At 35.8% G+C, this 17,134-nt stretch overlaps 1 long non-coding RNA gene across 1 annotated transcript; it reads right to left on the reverse strand.

Annotated features, from left to right (window-relative positions):
* Positions 1 to 14,549: 14,549 nt before the first annotated feature.
* Positions 14,550 to 15,835, reverse strand: LOC123317156. The gene is made up of 3 exons (XR_006538144.1): positions 15,761 to 15,835; positions 15,494 to 15,681; positions 14,550 to 15,421 (listed from the first exon to the last, which is right to left on the reverse strand). It is a non-coding gene; the product is annotated as an uncharacterized LOC123317156 (long non-coding RNA).
* Positions 15,836 to 17,134: the final 1,299 nt, after the last annotated feature.

A 17,134-nucleotide genomic window follows, 5' to 3' on the forward strand; every position in this document is an offset into this window, starting at 1 on the left:
CATTTAACAAGTAAACAAAATACTCATCGCCGATGACCCCAATGCAAAAAACACGGAATGGAAATGCAAGGCAACCAACCAAAGAGGAAAAACACTAGCACGATACACAGAGAACAGAAATATCCAAGTTCTCGCACCGGACGAAAAAACGCACTCTCATAGAGGAAAAGGCGACATTCTAGATATTGCCTTGAATAAAAATATAACAAACCATCACCCCGTGGTAATCACCATCGGAGAAGAAGACACTCAGAAAGAAAAGACTATACACAACTGGGAAGAATTCAAGAAAACTGAAGAAACATTCAGAAAATTAAGAAAGATCACTAATAGAAAAAGTTAGAACGGGAATTAGCAGACCTAGAGGATATCATAAAAACCTCGATCAAGGAATCAACTACAGAAATAGAAAAAGAGGAGAAAGAAACTTAATTAACAGAGCACATCAAATACCTCATAGCCCTAAAGAAAACAGTAAGAGAAGAATAACATAGGACACTAGATACGAAAGAAAAATCAGTTATGAACCAACTGATTAACACTATCAAATCTGAACTGAGAACCCACTACAACGAACAATGGAACACCAAATTGGAAAAATTGTCAGAGGAAAACCAACCACCATGGGCAATAGCCAAATCACTAACAAAACAAAAGAGAACAAATTTGATATTGAAAACTAACAACCGTACAATAATTAGAGATGAGGAGAAAGCGAATATATCCGCCGAATTACTGGAAGGATCATACAAATCGAATGAAATCCAGGACAGAACATTCGTTAAGGAAGTAACAGAACAAAATGAAGCAAAACTGATAGGAGAAGAACTACAAATTCGAAGAAGTCACCAGCGACGAAGTTCATTCGATAGTCAAAAACCTCAACCTAAAGAAGGACCAGAAATGGACAGATTTGATAACATAACACTAAAGAATCCCCCTGAAAACACTAGAGAAGATAAAAACGGCATTCTCGAAACAAGAAGTTTCCCAACTAGATGGAAAATAGCAGAAACTATAATGATACCCAGCCTGGAAAACCCAAAACACACTCAAATAAATATCGACCGCCTACTTTCAAGTCTGAGCAAGCTGTAGGAAAAAAATTATACTCGAGAGACTGAAGAAAATCATTTACGAAAAAAAAATAATCACAGAAAATTCAACACGGCTTTGAAAAGGGACATGGAACCGGCACCCAACTCACTAGAATAATGGAAACAATGCTGGAAGAAAAACAAAGAGGATATAAAACAGCAGCAGTATATATATATATATATATATATATATATATATATATATATATATATATATATATATATATATATATATATATATATATATATATATATATATATATATATATACTGCTGCTGTTTTATATCCTCTTTGTTATATATATATATATATATATATATATATATATATATATATATATATATATATATATATATATATATATATATATATATATGCCGGTTTAAAACGTCTTTCGACGTTGTCCGACGCCTTGCCTACACCTTTCTCTATTCTCCCAGTCCAAATCTTGTAGATCTCTAGCACTCATGGCCTTAACCACAGTGGGTGTGGTTACCACACCCTGTTTCCAATTAGTTTTAGGCCTTCCTCTTTTCCTACGTTCTGCTGGCTGCCAGTTCATAACCTGCTTTGGGAGTCTTGTTTCTGGCATACGTTGTATATGGCCATACCAGGTTAGCTGCGTTTTTTCGATGTCATCCAATATGGTCCCTTCAACACCCATCATGTTTTTTATAGTGTCATTCCTTATCCTATCTCGCCTTGAAATCATCAGTGACCTCCGTATAGCGTCCATTTCAACCGCTTCCAATCTTCTTTTGTATTTGTCGGTTAATCTCCAATTCTCAGACCCATATAATAGACTGGACTTCACTAACGTCTCATATATATTGAATTTTCTTCTTTTGGAGATATTTTTATTCCATAGTATGCCATTGAGACAGGATATTGCTTTTTTCGCTGTTGTTATTCTTCTCTCTATTTCCTTGTTGTCCGTTCCAGTCGAGTCGAAAATTACTCCGAGATAGTTGTAGTCCAGGCAGTGAGTTATTATCTCACCACTATTCAATGTTAGATCACGAGGTTCCCCATCGACACAAAGATATTTGGTTTTTCCTAAGTTGACTTTCAAACCCCACTTTTCGTATTCTTCAATCAGCTTGCGTATCATGTATTCTATATCATCTCCATCACCAGACACAACAGCTTGGTCATCAGCAAATTGCAAAGTATAGAGGGTCATGTTACCGAGCTCTATTCCCATACCACAGACTTTCTTCTTCCATTGTTTTAAGGCTGCAGCTACATATAATTTAAACAATGTTGGGGACAAACAACATCCCTGCCTCAGACCTTTATTTACAAGGAATTCATCTGTTACATATTTTCCTACTTTGATTCTTGATTTAGTCCCAGTGTATAGATCCTTTACAGCTGTTATAAGGGTGTGATTGATGTTCGTGCCCTCCAATACTTTCCAGAGTTTTACTATTGGAATTGTATCATAAGCTTTGTGTAAGTCTACAAATGTGATATGAACTTCCCTGTTGGTTGCTGTTTTTTTCTCAATAATCTGTTTGAGGCAAAATATATTATCACTGCATGTTCTTCCAGCACGAAAACCGCTTTGTTCTTCCTCTTCCTGACCCCTTGTTTCTTCCTCAATGAGATCTCTCAGCACTTTTCCATACAATCTACTAAATGTGCTTGTTATCGATAGTCCTCTGTAGTTATCACATCGTTTCCTATTACCTTTCTTATAAATTGATATCATATACGCAGATTTCCATTCGTCGGGAATAGGGTGACCATTTACGCATAAGTTGAATAGATAAGTTATCATACTGTACAATTTTTCGGTTCCGTGTTTCAGAAGCTCCGCGTATATTCCCTCAGGTCCACAAGCTCTACCATTTTTCAAGCCCCTCATAGCCTTCTTTACCATATCTTCAGTTACTTCAATAGTTTCACCCTGTATACCTATTCTCTCTGTCGTTGGTTCATTTATATATTCTTGCCTATCTTCAGTGAGTAATTTCTTGTAATAATCCACCCAAGTTTCGGTATCTATTATTTGTATGTGTTCTCTTTCTTTATGAGATGTTCGCACCGATTTAATAAACTTCCAGGCCTCCGTGTTTCTCCGTCCACCAATGTAGGTATTCACATCGTGACATTTTTTATCCCAAAGTTCATTATTTTCTTTTTGTATTAACTTTCTCGTTTCACGTTTAACTATCTTGTAATGTCGGAGATCATCTGGATTATTTGTGGTTAACCATTTCAGATATAATTTTTTCTTTCGTTTCACCAAAGTTTCTATCTCATCATTCCACCATAAATTGCTTTTTTTATACTCGAAATGATATTATCATATATTTCATGGAATGTGAGGCCTTGAAAGTTCGTTAGCAGGCTATTATCCAGTCTTTGCTGGTATAATGCAACTGTACTTTCATGCATGAGGCTATCAAGATTATACTCGTGGTTTGACAGTTTCTGTAAGCCAATAGTTCGATTATCGCTATTATTCACTTGATATTTTGATGGAAAGAATACTTTGGCTCGCACGAGGAAATGATCTGACCCACCACCAAAAGCTCCTCTTAATGCTCTCACATCATTTATTTGAATGCTCGGCTTCTGCTTGACTATGAAGTAATCTATTATTGACTTGAGACCACGTGTTGGCTGCACCCAGGTGTATCGATGTATGTCCCTATGTTGGAAGAAACCATTAGTGATTTTCAAGTTGTTGGTTTCACATAATTGTATGAGCCTGTTGCCATTATCATTGCCTTGTTCTTCTCCATATGGACCTATGATATCACTGTCAGGCGATCTTCCTGTTCGGCTGTTGAAATCACCCATCATAATGATCTCTCTAGAGTCCCCAATTCTGCCGATGACATCATTGAGAGTTTCGAAAAAAGACTCCTTATAAGCGATCGATTCATCATCAGATGGGGCATAAATTGCCAGTAAGGTAATATTATGCTGAAGTAGTTTGATATTCACCGTCATAATATTCTCATCGACCATTTCGTAGTTCGTTATTTTATTTTTCAGTGTAGCCTTTATTAAAATGGACACTCCTCTTTTAGCTCGCTCCTCCTTCGGAACTCCGCTATATATATGGATGTAATCACCAACTCGTTCAGTACATCGAGGACAAGTGAAGATTATTTCAACTTATAAATCACCGGATAAGGACATGCTGGAAGAGGATCTAAAAATGCTACTAGAAGGAAGACACTCTAAAATCATAATTGGTGATCTTAACTGCAAATCGCAGGAATGGAATAGTAGAGTGGAAAATACCAACGGAAGAAGACTGAAGATTTATGCTGAAAAACTTGATGCAGTTGTAATAGGACCTGATATACCGACCTACATACCAAGAGTAAATGGACTACCTGATGTACTGGACATTGTCGTAATGAAAGACATCACTGAAGAAATCAGCATTGATACAATAGAAGACGGAACTTCAGACCACAATCCCATAGAATTCATAGTGGGACATGGCCCAAGAAACGAAGAAGAGACACAAACCAAGGATCGCACAGACTGGGAGAAATATAAGAATTTACTTCAGGAGAAAATCACGGAAATTCCCCAAATAAACACCCGGGATGAATTAGATGAAGCAGTTGAAAAATTGGAAAATCAAATAAAAGAAGCCTATGAAGAAAGCACCAAGAGAATAAGGAAACCAATTCCGAAACATTCACACGGAGATACGCCAAGGGATATAAAGGAACTTATAAAAAAGAACAGAAGACTCAGAAAAATCTACAGAACAACAAAAAGAGAAGAAGACAAGAAGAAACTGAATAAGCATAGCCAGATATTGAAAAATGCTTTAACAGAACTACGTAATAGCAGATGGCACCAGAGATTAAGGGAACTGAATACAATAGATCACTCGGCTTGGAAAATGCAAAAACGCTTACGACGAGAACGGACAGTTATACCTCCACTGCATGGAGCAAACGGAATGGTATATACGAGACTTGAGAAAGCCGAAGCACTGGCCGACTCAATTGAGAGAGAAGCCAGAATAAATTACAGAAATGATGATGACAATGAAGATCTAGAAGAAGAAGTGGAGGCAAACGAAGAACTGATGATGGAACCACCGGAAACCGAAACCATTCCAAAACCGGCTTCACCAACAGAAATCAAAGAGATCATAATGAAATTGAAAAACAGGAAAGCGCCGGGAGAAGATAAGATAACGAATTATATGTTGAAGAAATTGCCTAGAAAAGGAATAGCAGCCTTGACGAATATAACAAACGGAGTGATGAGGACCGAATACTACCCAAAGAGATGGAAAACTGCAGAAATGATAGTTTTCAACAAGCCTGGAAAGGAACGGAAATTTCCTCGAAATTATAGACCAATCAGCCTACTATCAGCACTAGGAAAAATCGTCGAGAGGGTTATCGCTAAAAGGCTGAATGAGGAAACAGAAATGTTGAAGATAATTCCACCTGAACAATTTGGATTTCGATGAGAACATTCGACTGAACTCCAATTACTACGGCTCATAGAATACGTCACCGAAGGAATGCAGACCAAACAGGCCACAGGATTAGTTCTGATGGATATTGAGAGAGCTTTTGATAGAGTATGGCACGAAGGCCTAATCTACAAGATGAAAAAAGCAGGATATTCGACCAAGCTGTGCAAGATTATAAGGAACTATCTGAGGAATAGAAACTTTTATGTGAAAATAGATGGAGCAACCTCTCAAACCAGACAATTAGAAGCGGGAGTGCCTCAAGGATCGGTACTTGGACCTCTGCTTTACGTAATATACGTCTATGATATCCCGAAGAATGCTAGAAATATGCTCACCTTGTACGCAGATGACACAGGAATAGCGTTCAGACATCGACGCCCAGAGATCATACACCGGAGACTGCAGGAAGCCATAGATGAATTACTCAAATGGTGCATCAAATGGAAAATACAAATCAATGGAAGAAAGACTCAAGCAATATTACTGCAAAAGAGAAGATTGGGGATGGAAGAAAACCTTGAAGTTGATGGAGAAGAGATTGAATGGAAAAATGAAGCAACATACCTAGGAGTGACGCTTGACAGAGGACTTACATGGAAAAACCACATCAAATGTGCAGTTGATAAAACAAAAGCCGCAATGAGTAAACTTTATCCACTCATAGGCAGAAGAAGTCATATGAATAAGAACATCAAGTTGACGATGATTAAAACAATTGCGCGACCACAACTCACATATGGTTCGGCGGCATGGGGCTTCGCAGCCAAGACCCACATCAAGAAAATACAGGCCACTGAGAATAAACTCCTTAGAATGGCGATGGACGTACCCTGGTTTGTTAGGAACAAACAAATCTACAAGGACTTGGAATGGGAACCAGTTACAGAATTTATGAAGAGAAAGGCGGAAAGGATATTCAACAGAGCCAAACAACATCCAAATGAGGAACTACGAAGATTGTTCGACTACGATCCAACGGAAGAAGCTAGAAGGTCAAGAACCTACCACCGAAGACCGAGAGATCAGTTAAGGATTTAAATGTAACCAAAGAAGAGCTTAACCTATAAAAGCTATAGGCAGCATACAAATATCAACACGACTACGATCGTGTGAGAGTCCAGAAACCATAAGAGTCAACTGGTTAATAGGCAAAATGCCCGGAACCTATGAAGAAGCAGTTAAGGGTTTTTAGTGGGTCTCGAGCTCAGAGAGTGAGAATCCCCACACTGTTCCCCCTCAGGAGAGGGTGTGTTCGTCTGTTTGCAGATTTTCCCCCTGCTACACAAAAAAAAAAAAAAAAAAAAAACGTTCAGTACCAGTACCTTTCTTCTTTGTTTCAGTTAGTGCCACCACATCCATTCCAAGCTTTCCTATCTCCGAAACAACGATGTCTATTTTTTGTCTAACTCCCTGTATATTCCATGTTCCCATACTCATTAACCTTTTCCTTTGCTTTTGTCGTTTGCCAGTAGATCCGTCCGTACATCCGAGGCGCTGTTTAGGCTTTTTAGCAAGTTGAAATTTTTACGTATAGCAGGGAGCTAGCCTGCTGCTACAACCCTCCTCCTTTATCCGGGCTTGGGACCGGCAGCAGCACCGTCGAGCTACTCAATCCACCCGACGATGCTCCAGGCGGAGTTAGAGCAGCAGTATTGATGGATATATCGAAAGCATTCGACTGAGTATGGCATCAAGGACTCATTCATAAAATATTGAAAGCTGACCTTACGAAAGCATTCGTCAAACTTATAAAATCTTACCTGACAGATAGGAAATTTTACGTGAAAATTAACGAAAAAACATCGGAGATAAAAAATATAGAAACAGGAGTACCACAGGAATCCTTACTGGGACCCATACTATACAACGTATTTACAAGCGACATACCAAGAAATCAAGAGGTCACATTAGGTCTCTACGGAGACGATACGGCAGCCTAGCTCAGGAAAAACCGAGAACAGCGCAACCAAAAAACTACAGACACATTGACAAACTGACCAAATGGTACAGGAAATGGAAAATGAAAATAAATGAGAGCAAAAGTCAAAGCATTATCGAAGGACATCTCTATCTCCTTATAAACCGAAAGTGCAAACTGGACCCAGAACTGAAAGTAAGACTTTACAAAGCAATCATTAGACCGACCATGATATACGGAAGTGAAATTTTAATAATGAATATGAATCAGCTGAAAAAATTGGAAACAATTCAGACCAAGACACTTAGAGAAGCCCTAGATGAAGAGTGGTACACAACAGACAAAGAGATCAGAGAGATGACAGGAACCACAACAATCAAAGAACCCATAACAGAACTGGCAAAAAGAGCCTACGAAAGAATGGAAAGCCATGAAAACAGTAGTACAAGAGAAACTGTAAACTATGACGAAAACTGTTAGATTTCTCGACTTGAAATTAATATAGAATTCGAAGGAAATAGACAAATGCTTTAGCTGATGATTTATTTAAGACTGGATGTACAATCGGTATTAACATATGCAGAAACTGCAGATAAGCATGTGCGCAATAAATCAATTTATGTACTTCAATTTTCTATGAAATGACTCCCAATATATATACAAATACATACATATATAATATCTTCAATCTTATATAACTAAATACAAAGTATCTATTTACAATTCAAAATTTTTCAAAATGCAACTATTTAAAACTTTACTAAGAACTAACGAACATTATTCATTCATAATTTTATCTATCAATAGGTTTCACATATCTTTTCTCTCTTCTTAAAGCTAAAGGTAAACTTAATCGTTAATTTTTGTCTGGCGATTGTTCTTTTTCGTCTGATAAGGGTATTGAGATATTAGATGAGTGATCAAGTTTTAACTGATCCAAATATTTCTTTACAAGACATTTATTTCGACCTAAATAAACACCTTTACCAAATTTTCTTTTAATCACACCTTTTTCCCAGTATTCTTTGTTATCCTTATAAGACCTTACCAACACCTTGTCGTCATTGACAAATTCTAATTTTCGATTACCTTTATACTATTTTATTTGTTTAAGTTGATGCCTTTCGACCTTATCTTGTGAACTAGTGGATGGTAATATTGAACTGAATCTGTCATTGATTTTATGTCTGAACATTAATTCTGATGGCTTCATACCCGTTGTTGTGTGGATTGAATTTCTATAATCAAATAAAAATCTAGACAATACTGTTTCCAAATCGTTATAAGGAGAATCTAAAACCTTTTTTAAAAAATATTTTACAATTTTGACGGATGACTCTGCTTGACCATTTGAAGACTGATGGTAAGCCGGAGCATCTATATGTTCTATGTTATTTTTAGTCATGAATTCTTTAAATTTTATTGATTCTAATTGTCTACCTTGATCTGTAACAATTAATCTTGGTAATCCAAATCGTGCAAATGTTGATCTCAAGATTTTTATTGTTGTTTCTGCCGTAATATTATTTATCGGAAATACCTCTAACCATTTTGTATACGCATCTACAATTATAAGAAAATATTTATTTTTTAATGGACCGAAAAAATCTATGTGTAAACGTTCCCATGCCTTTTCTGGGTAAGGCCAAGGATTTAACTCGGATTTTTGTGGATTTTGACTATTGATTTTACAACTCTCGCATGTCTTGACTAAACGTTCTATTTCTTTGTCTATATTCGGGAACCAAAAATATGATCTCGCTATTCCCTTCAATTTCGCTATTCCTAAATGTGTCGAATGTATTTGATTTAAAATCTCTCTTTGTAATTCTTCAGGTATGATCACACGATTATTCCATATTAAACATCCTGACTCAATAGATATTTCAAATCTTTTACATAAAAATGGTTTGTATCTTTTATCTTTATGGACTCTGGTTGGCCACCGATTGGTTTCGACAAATTTTTTAATTTCTTGCAGAAACTTATCGCGTTTGATGTAATCTCTAATTTTATTGAAACTTATACTTGAATAAGAATTTTTTACAAATCCGATAACGTCAAAGTCTGAATTTGTATGAACTTTTTCATCTGGTATAGGTAAACGAGACAAACAATCAGCTGGATTTTTATTAGTTTTGACATATTCGATTTTATAATCGTAATTCGATAAAATAGCTGCCCATCTGCGTATTCTGTTTGCAGCGTATTGAGGTAAATTTCTTTGTGGACTAAAAATATGAACAAGTGGCTTATGGTCACTAACTAATGTAAATTTATTACCATTGAGATATTGATTAAATTTGCTGAGTCCGAATATAATAATCCTTCTTCTTCGAATTGTGAATATTTTCTTTCAGATTGCATTAGTAAACGTGAAGCGTATGCAATTGGTTTTTCACTTTTGTCTTCAATAATGTGACTCAAAACAGCACCTATTCCGTATTCTGATGCATCGACAGCTAATTTAAGAGGTAATGAAGGATTATAAGCAATTAATACTTCATCAGTGGTGAGAAGTGTTTTAACTTTGTCGAATACGATCTGACATTCTTTACTCCATTTGAATTTCACCTGTTTTTTTAAAAGTGAATAGAGGGGAAATAAAATTGAAGACAAATTCCGAATGAATCCACAATAATAATTCACTAAACCCAAAAATGATTTCAGTTTCGTTATATTATCTGGAACTGTAAATCTTTCAATTGCTTCAATTTTCGAACGACATGGTCGAATTCCGTTGCCGTCAATAATATGACCTAAATATTCGATAGATTTTTCAAAAAACTTACATTTTTCTTTAGCAATTTTCAGACCTGAAATTTCAAGAATTGAAAGAACTTGTTTCAATCGATATATGTGTTCTTCTTTATTTTTACCCGTTATCGCTATATCATCCTGCAAAACGACAACACCTTCGATACCGGTCAATAAAGATTCTTCCTCTGAAAAATTTTAGATGCTGGTGATACACCGAATGGTAGCCTGAGAAATTTGAATAAACCTTTATGAGTAGAAACGACTACTAACTTAGTTGATTCTTCATCTAATAGAAGTTGCAAGTATGCATTAGAAAGATCAATTTTTGAAAATTCCTGACCTCCACCGAGCTTATCGAAAAGTTCTTGAGCGATTGGCAAAGAATATTCATCCTTTTCTAAGAATGGATTAATAGTTATTTTGAAATTTCCACATAACCTAATATTTCCATCTTTTTTTATGATTGGGACAATTGGAGTTGCCCAGTCAAAATAATCAACAGGAGCAATTATTCCTAGGTTTTGTAAACGCTCTAATTCAAATTCAACTTTTTCTCTGAGTGCATATGGTACTGGCCATGGTCTGAAATACTTAGGTTGTACATTTTCTGGATCTTTCAAAGTGAGCTTTGCCTTAGACTTATTAAAAGTGCCTAAGCCTGGTTCAAATAATTTTGGATATAATTCAATTAGGTGAGATTCAATATTGTCAATGTTAAATATGAAGTTGTTTACGTCAATGTTGAAAATTGAAAGAAAATTCATTCCCAAAATTGGAGGACCACCATTGTCAACTACAACTAGTTTGACCTTTTTCTTCAAATTTTTGAATGAAATTACAGGTTCAATATAACCTAAAGGTTTCACATTATCGCCGTTATAAACATGTAAAACTATATCACAGTCAATCAATTGGTGATGTGAAAAATTTTTTTCCTAATAAATTTTTGAAATTGCTGAAATACTCGCACCAGTATCTAATACAAATGAAAAATGTTTTTCTTCAATGCAAATATCAACAGTAAATGGTTTGACGCTAGTCTGTTCGTTGATTGCAAATATAGTATCAAAATTATCGTCGAGAAAATTTTGTTGATTATACTTCTTACTATTCTTATTCTTTTTTGATGGACACATTGGTGCTATATGGCCCTTTTTCCCTTTTGTTACATACGTGACAATTACAATCAATGTAGCGGCATTGCGCAGTTGAATGGTTCTTATTTCCACATACTTCGCAAGGAGTACGCTGGTCTCGTGACGTCGGCTTCTTCGATGACGTCGGAAAATTCTGCCCATTTCCTTTGCGCAGTTGGAAAATTTGACCTTCCTGCTTGGGTGAAAATGGCGGATTTGAACCTTCTTTCTTCATACTTGAAGCTTCCTTACTGACTGCAATCCTTATGGCATCTTCGAAAGTTATGGATTCTGCTTCCTCGAAGAGACGATCTCGGATTGGTCCTTTTTCTAAACCCATAATGAATCGATCTCGTAGCACCATTTGAAGTTCCTCGGAGAAATTGCAATGGACGGCTAAACTGCGAATGCGAGCTGCCCAATCTTTCGAACTTTCTTGCGGTGATTTCACAGCATTGTAGAATTTAAATCTTTCTGCGAAAAAACATATTTGACCTCCGAAATGTTTATTGAAAATTTCAATTAGGTCCTTGAATGAAAGGGATTCTGGTTTTTTCGGTAGGCACAGGTTGGAGAGAAGTCTGTATGAATCTTCTGATAATATGTTCAGAAAAACTGATCTCTTCATTCCTTCGTCCACAATTGTGTTCGCCTCGAAAAAATTATGCAAACGTGGCTTGAAAATGTACCATTCGTTGTTTTGAACGTCGAATTCTCGCAGATGTCCGATCAACGTGGTCATTCGTGGATTCTTCGCGTCTGTTTCTGTCATATTCTTGATCAATTGATCGTCACAACAAAATACGCGATATTAACACAACTTGTTAAATGCTCTTCGCCAATTGTTAGATTTCTCGACTTGAAATTAATATCGAATTCGAAGAAAATAGACAAATGCTTCAGCTGATGATTTATTTAAGACTGAATGTACAATCGGTATTAACATATGCAGAAACTGCAGATAAGCATGTGCGCAATAAATCAATTTATGTACTTCAATTTTCTATGGAATGACACCCAATATGAATACAAAATGTACATATATAATACGAAAAACGAAGAATCAAGAGACCAAGAATCAGGTTGAGAGAAAACCTGGAGGAGGAACAGAAAGTGAAAAGTTGACCGAGAATTATTCAAAATGAAACAGAAAAAATTACTGGAAAACGAAGTAGACGATAGCAGCGAGAGAACCAAGTTCTAGTCTGCAAATACACACAGGATGCAGGATGCAGGATAGGTGCCATCAGAGGCTGAAATGTTCTACCTCTAAATCGGGTTCAGGTAAGACATTTTCTAATATTTGCCCTTACCAGACTTCTTAGAGAAAGTATTCAGATATTTTGTCGGATTACATTCATTGTCGTATTGATCCCGGAATGCAGTGCAACCAAATGGAAATGATTGCATATTAATCGAGAAAAAGCAGCTTTTTTCGGCAGTAAAATTGGGTGTTTAGCTGCTTGTGAATGTTTTAAAGTTGGGTAAAGTTCGGCTTGGAAATCTGCGGCGGTAAATTTCTCTCGCTTTTCTCCCTGAACAATTCGCTTCATAATAGACGTGAACCATATACCTAATTTTTTTCCGAAATGGCTTATTTCATTTTCGTTTGCAAAGAAATTCGTATCAAGGTATCTCAAATTCGAATGCACTGTCAAATTCTGTGAATAACTGTTGCTTGGTAACGAAAGTTAATATCCTTAGATTAGTTTCAATTTACATTCCAGAGGTGAGGGTAATAACATAAAATCGGGGGTTCGACTCCCGATAAAGTTTCATTGAAATTTTTTTTTTCATAAATTCGCATTATCTGGAATGTTTCAACAGCTCAATTTAAAAATTTTGGGCCTCACAAATAACAGTTTTTTTTTTTTTTTTGATTATGTTAGAGGTTCCTGCGAGATATTTGGACGGCTGCAGTAAAGAAACGGTTCGATATTTTTCGATTCTGTTTTAATATTCGTGTTACGTATAAGATTAAGTACAATCGGAAAACATTTCAACAATTTCGAGTGGAATTTTTTCATCGCTGTAGACGTAAAAAAGATTTGTTCGATTTATGAGAAAATTTTTGCACAGATATACTTCGAAAATTGTGTTCATTCAGAAAATGAAAATAACATTAAAATTGGGAACTGAAAAGTAAAATCAAGAACATTGCAGGTTTTCCGCCATTTTGTAAATTTTTTTTTCGGAGTTTTTCGTCTTTTCTGAATTGAGCACTCAAAAATACTCAGATGTGACCAGAAACTGTTACTCTGAGGTTTTTACATAACCGACCACGCTCAATACAATATTGCTCAAAGACGACGTTGAACACCCTATATCTCGCTTATGCCTCGAAAACTGGGTATATGTCATAAGGCAAAAATGATTTTCGCGGTGTCATTTACTGACTATATATGTTTGTCCAATTTATGATGAAACACCCTGTATATCCCGTTTTTGAAGCATAAGCGAGATACAAGGCATTTAAGGTGATTTTTCAGCAATATGGTGTGATGAGTTGTGTGTGATCTTTGGAATAACTGATTCTGGTGACATATTATTTTTTGGTGCTGAATCCAAATATGTTGAAGATTCTGAAAAAAAATTTCAAATTAGCGGGAAACCTGCAAAGTTCGCGACTCGATTCGCGATTTAGTTTCATTCTTCGAATATTTCGATTTACTTTCAATTGCGTTCAAGAAACGAACACTTCATATTTACATGAAAAAGAATCTTACGCGAAATTGTTGAAATTTATTATGGTCAGAATATTTCTCACGAATATGAAAACAGAATCAAAAAATTTAAATCGGTTTCCATTACATTAGAGCCTTCCAAAGATCAGGGCCGCCGTCAGGACCGGCAAACAGGGCATCCTGCACATTCTGGGGGCGGCAAATCAGTTGATAAAACGATACCAATTTTTTCACACCAAATATTTTTTCTTCAAAAGCGAACATTATTAATTTTTAAGCCTAGTTCTCAGAGCTTCGTAGTGTCGCCAGCGACAATCCCCACTCCTTCCTACATTCTCACATGACGTGTTGTTTTCTCCGCTGTCATAAACAGCTGATTGTCAAATACGATTGAAAAATTCTATTCTATTTTGAATTTATATTACATATATCTTTTCAAAAATGAATTTTCGAGTTAGTACAGAGACCATGAAAGTATTCAATAATTTGGGCAAGTCAAGCAGTATTTTGGGAGGAAATGAAGAATTATGCCATCCTCTTGCATATTTTGGTCGAAGAAATAGAGAAAGTATAAGATAAGAAGTTTTACTCAAATGACTCGAGACAAGAGACGACTAAAATTATTGGATGCTATTGAAAGAGCTATTCAAATATATGGGTTATATTCTATCCTCATTATATTTATGCTGTATATTTTTCTACTGGATATAATTTTATACTGTTCCTATTTTTGAACCAATTATATTTTCATATTGTTTCTGTTTTATATTTATAGTAAATACACCTTTTGTATAGAACAGTGCATCTATTCGAGATTATTTAATACAACCACATTACATCATATTAGGTATATACATTTTAAAAAAATACTCGTTCCATGTGTTAATTGCTTGTACAAAAGCTGCTGAACGAATGGTCAGGAACAATGGTCAGCCCAACACTTTCCGCATGGATCGGATCCAGTATATTTCACAAGCCTCATAGCAGCATTTTATCATAAAATGGTCATTATTCCCTTCTTTACATGTACACCAATTCATCTGTACTGACCCTTTTTTGAAAAACTTCTCACATAATATTTTGTTTCAAACAGCAAAACCCAGATATAATGCGAGCATTTGTAGGCTGATAAGCGCTTGAATGCTTTCATTTGCTGATTTGTTTAAAAACTAGTTGTGAAAACTAGAAAAACCACAATATCATCATATTCCATCAGGACTGTAACCTCGTAAATCTCTTGCTTAAATGGTGTATGGATCAAAACTTCCAATCTTGTTTATTTTGTGGGAGTAACGTTCAGCTACTTTTTGATTTGTTTTGGGAATTTCAATGAAATAGGCACTTTTTGTATTCACTGAAAGAAAATTGTAATTTGATTCAGGAAATCTTGACATATTTCTCATTTCAAAACGTGAAATTAGCTTACTTTTCATGTATCTATTACGGATTGGCCAAATGAATATTCATGGAGTATATAGCAGTGAACTCCCATGGTTCATTAGGAAGTTAAATACCTATCTGCCGCAGTGGTCTAGTGAATCCACCTTCTTCTCCTTATTTTATTTCGCCTTTCGCCACGAATATAAAGCTGTATACTTGTAGAAAAACTCCATTCTGAAATAAACAATAAATATGAAATGAAAGAATATTTTCTTTTTCCGTGATAATTATCATTGGTGTTTCATATATTTACCTGAACTTAGATGGAAAATATACCATGATTAAAAAATACTGAAAAGAATATCTAAAATCAAAAACAACTGTTTTTTCGGCTGACAAATAGGTTATATTTACTTGTGATTGTCGCAGAAATTCGAGGTGTAGTTGGAATATTTCAACTACAAAAGGGGCGTGTCGCGACACTTCTCGACAACCAGAAATGAAAAGGAAGGGGTCAGGGGAAGTTTTGTTTACATGCTCTGATTGGCTGGAGAACTGTCGCTGGCGACACTACGAAGCTCTGAGAACTAGGCTTTAGAGTGAAATCGAAAAGGCGGCTTTTTGCGCTTGGTCGCCAAACAATTCACATATGTTTATTTCAAAGTACCGAATAAAAATGCATTTTAACCAGAAACAAGGGGAATACCGCCAGATGGAAAACAATCAAAGATGCCGCATTCTACTCATAAATAACTCAGCTCCACCGCAGCGGCCACTCACTGTCCCCTTTTTTGCTCTCTAGCCAGTCGGTCTCTTTGATAAACGTCACAGATTGTATAGTTTTTGGGACGGCTCCCTAGATAATTCAAAAGTAATTTTTATATTCTGTTTGTCAATCTGAATTCGAAATGTTAATTTCTGGGAGGAAATTAAAATACTTTAGAAGCAAGAGTACCTATCAACCCTTTACAATAGTATATCGTGGTTATACGAATTGAGACTAATGTAGATTTTCATATATCTCTTTATCTGTGTAGTTTAGAATTTCAAATTGAATCATATTGAAGGTCAGTTCTATATCTGTTAATTTCAAACGTTTCACTGTTTTTTACTGTATAATACCGGCGCCGGCGTAGTTAGTAGATATATAACCCACTCTTTTGTATTCTTTTTTTTTTCTTATCTTTTTTTTACATTCAACATTTACTGAGGCATATCAATTCATAAAAAAGACTTATCTCTGAATATCAGAACAAGATGTACGTTATTCTATAAAGAATGATGCAGTTAAATCAAATATAGTCCCAGCGAGGTAGCAGAATGTTATTTTGCGGGGGCGGTGAAATTTTATTCTGCCGGGGCGGCAAAATGTCTGGCGGCGGCCCTGCCAAAGATGCCGAAACAAGTGTTTCCCTGAATACTGCAAGTGGATGTTATAGCCGAAACATTGGATTTTGTAAATCAAAATGATGGTAAAAGCCCATGTGTCATTCAATAAATAGCTATTTTGAAAATGTGTTCAACACGACGACTTCGACAAAAAGAGGCAAATTCATTCTAATTCATAACTTGAACGTAATATAACAATATGATGGCAAATATCGAGTCATTTTCCACCTATGCGGTACGTGACGTATCTCGGCTGGATGCGAATCACAGAACACTAATATTTTTTTTCAGTAAAAGT

This window comes from Coccinella septempunctata, chromosome 7 (genome assembly GCF_907165205.1).
Source record: "Coccinella septempunctata chromosome 7, icCocSept1.1, whole genome shotgun sequence".
Taxonomy (NCBI): domain Eukaryota; kingdom Metazoa; phylum Arthropoda; class Insecta; order Coleoptera; family Coccinellidae; genus Coccinella; species Coccinella septempunctata.